Source organism: Chrysochloris asiatica, unplaced genomic scaffold (genome assembly GCF_000296735.1).
Source record: "Chrysochloris asiatica unplaced genomic scaffold, ChrAsi1.0 scaffold00021, whole genome shotgun sequence".
Classification (NCBI taxonomy): Eukaryota; Metazoa; Chordata; class Mammalia; order Afrosoricida; family Chrysochloridae; genus Chrysochloris; species Chrysochloris asiatica.
This window is the reverse complement of record NW_006408539.1, coordinates 19,903,387-19,906,456: the sequence shown is the minus strand read 5'-3', so window position 1 is coordinate 19,906,456 and position 3,070 is coordinate 19,903,387.

Below are 3,070 nucleotides of genomic sequence, written 5' to 3'. Positions count from 1 at the left end.
CCCCTCTTCTTTCTTCTTCTAGTTGAGCTCTGATCATCTAGCCATTGAATCCAGGTCAAGTGGTTATTATCTGCAAGTGTGAGTGTTCTTGTGCATATGCTCTCTCTTCTTATCAGTTGGACACTTCACTCTCCACTCTAGTCCTCTGTGGCTGTGTCACTAACTCTGGGCCCAGGTGTCCCCAGGTCTTGCCATACTGCTGGCCAACCAGGTCTGCCCCTGGGTTTACAGGAGTCTATTGAATGTTCATTGCTGTTTTTCCCTCACTTCCCCTTATTGGTAACCAACGTGGTCACCAGTCAGAGCGCATGTCTGCTCATGTATTCCTATTGTGTATGGTAAGTTTTGATTGTTTATTCATATTTGATTGAAAGTAATCTATGGGAAGTAGAAAGAACAATTGGCCTAAACTTCAGGATTGTGTGTCTTGGTTGGAAACAGATGACTCACTGCCTTCTATGGGTGACATTAGAACAACTTCAGTGGTTCTGTTTATTTACAATTACTCTTCTGGAGTTCAATTTTCTCATCTTTCATTTCCATCTGTTTAAAAATATATGTTTTATGACAAAGGTGGGGGTTTTTCTTACTCTATACAGTCAAAACTACATGAATCTTCAAAGAGGGTGATTCTCAAAATACCAAGTTGGCCATACTGCTGGAAGAAGTGAAACTTGTGCTTCATAGACCTGCAGTCCCTCATAGAAGTCATAGAGAATGGGTTGGAACAGAGTCAAGAAGTGCCCGGTTACTGACGCTGTAAATATTCCTGTTTTCTTAGTACGCTGGAGGATAGAATTGAATGCCTTGGTTTCAGCTGAGATTTTCTTTAAATGACCAAATAAAGAGGGCTTTTACTTTTTAAGCAAACAAAGTCCTACTGTGGCATTGTGGGCTAATGCGCTGGACTGAAAAGTTGGTTTGAACTGCAAGGTAGGCAGTTCAAGTTCACCAGCTGCTCCTCGGAGATCCTGACTTGACAGCACTTAACAACAACAACAACAATAACAACAAGCATTATTTAGGAGTCTTGGTGTTGTGCTGTGGGTTAATGTGTTAGACTGCAAGGTTGGTTTGAACCTCAAAGTTGCTGGTTCAAAGTCACCAACTGCTCCTCAGGAGTCCTATTCAGGGCTGCTATGAATCAGAACCGATTTGATGGCACTTAACAACAAAAGTAACAAGCACTATTTAAAATTGGAGAATTCCGTTTAGAAATGACTTGAATTCTCTTGTTATCCCACTAGCCACCAATGCTATAGCACTGCTTTTGGATGGTCTATGGTCATAGGAAAGAAATAGAAAATGATTTAAAGCTGCTGGTTGATTTGTTTTCATCTTTCAACTTAACTACTTATTCCACATTTTCCTTGGCTAAGTTACAATAATAGATTTGGCTTTAATTTTTATCCTTTCAGAAAGATATAAAAATATCAACCTTGGGCAATTCACAGATTTGTAAAGTAAAAAAAGAGGTTACATATTACATTAGACTATTCTGAAAGTTAAAATGATGTAAGTATAAAAAATGTATTGAGACGATTTACATGAAAAGAATAAGTCACCAAGAAGGAAACATCCAACATCAGTGACAACAGTCCTCCTTTTCCTTGTCCCGTTGTCAGGAGGTATGAATTGGAAGCCAAGTTCACAGTAACATTGCAGCTGAGGAGGAAGACCAAACAGCAGCCCTGCAATCTCTGTCTTTGAGCTCTCAGACATTTGGAATGTTAGTTTTTGCTATAGTATCTTTATCTGCACCAATTTTTTCTCAATATTTTTAAACACAGTGAAGCGCACATCAAGAAAACTTGGTGGTGAAGTAAACTGAAGTCTTTCCTACATTTGATCAGATTCACAGCACAGCTCCCATACAGTAATGCTGTTGTTATTGTTAAGTGCCATCGATTTGGTTCTGACTCATAGTGACCCTAAATGCTTCGAAGGAGCAACTGGTGGGTGTGAATTGCCGACTTTGTGGATCACAGTCCAGTGCTGAGCCTACAGTACCACACCAGGATTTCCACATACAGCAACACATTTGGAATAATGAAGTACCAATTTGGAATCAGTACTTTATTACCTATGTTGTTGTTGTTCAGTGCCATGGAGTTGGTTGCAACTTATAGTGACCCAGGAAGTGCCCACCTTGCAGTTCAAATCGACCTTGCTTATCCTACAGTACCACCCCAGGACTCCTAAAGATGCTCTAAGAAGAACAAACTCCAGTACTGGTCACTCCAGCAGACTATGTAGGGTCAGGGCTTGAGCAGAGGCAAAATAACCTCATAAGGTGTTGACATACGAGGAGACTTCAAAATGTTCAAGGAAAAATGGAACTAGAAGATAATGGAAATTTTCCGTGCACTACAGGTTGATTACACTTCATGTCTGACTGGACTTTGATTTTCAGGATGGGCGCTGTGGTCAATTGAATAAATGAGTTTTAGATTCATTTGATCTCTGTTTGTTGAAGTGACATTTCTGGAAGCAAAAACATTTCTGAAAAATATGGATCTACTTATTTTTCCTTGTATTCTAATGGAGTCTCAGAAATAGGTAGGAAAAGTTGTTCTGGTGTGTTGCTGTAGGATAAGCACTGGACCTAAAGGTTGGTTTGAACCTCAAGATTGGAGGTTCAAACTCATGAGCCGCTCCTTAGAAACTCTATACAGGGTCATTATGAGTCGGTACTGACCCAATGGCATTTAACAAGTATCTGTGAGCATTCTGATATGTTTACTTCGGTGAATTCTTTCATAGGCAGAGCCACGGCTGATTTGAAAATGATTTGTCACATAATCCTTGGCCACTCGTCGATTCGACAGAATCATTACGCATGCATGCTCAATGTTGTCATCAGCCACAGATGTAGATGGGCATTTTAATGTAACAGGAGTGTGGATAATTTCTGACTCACCCTCGAATGTCTTCCCCTAAACAAACTCATTGTCATCATGTTGATTCCACCTCATAGAGATTCTGTAGGAAAGAGCAGACCTGCTCTTTAGGGGTTCCAAGGATGTAAATCTGTATGGAATCAGACTGCCTTATCTTGCTTTCTAGGAGG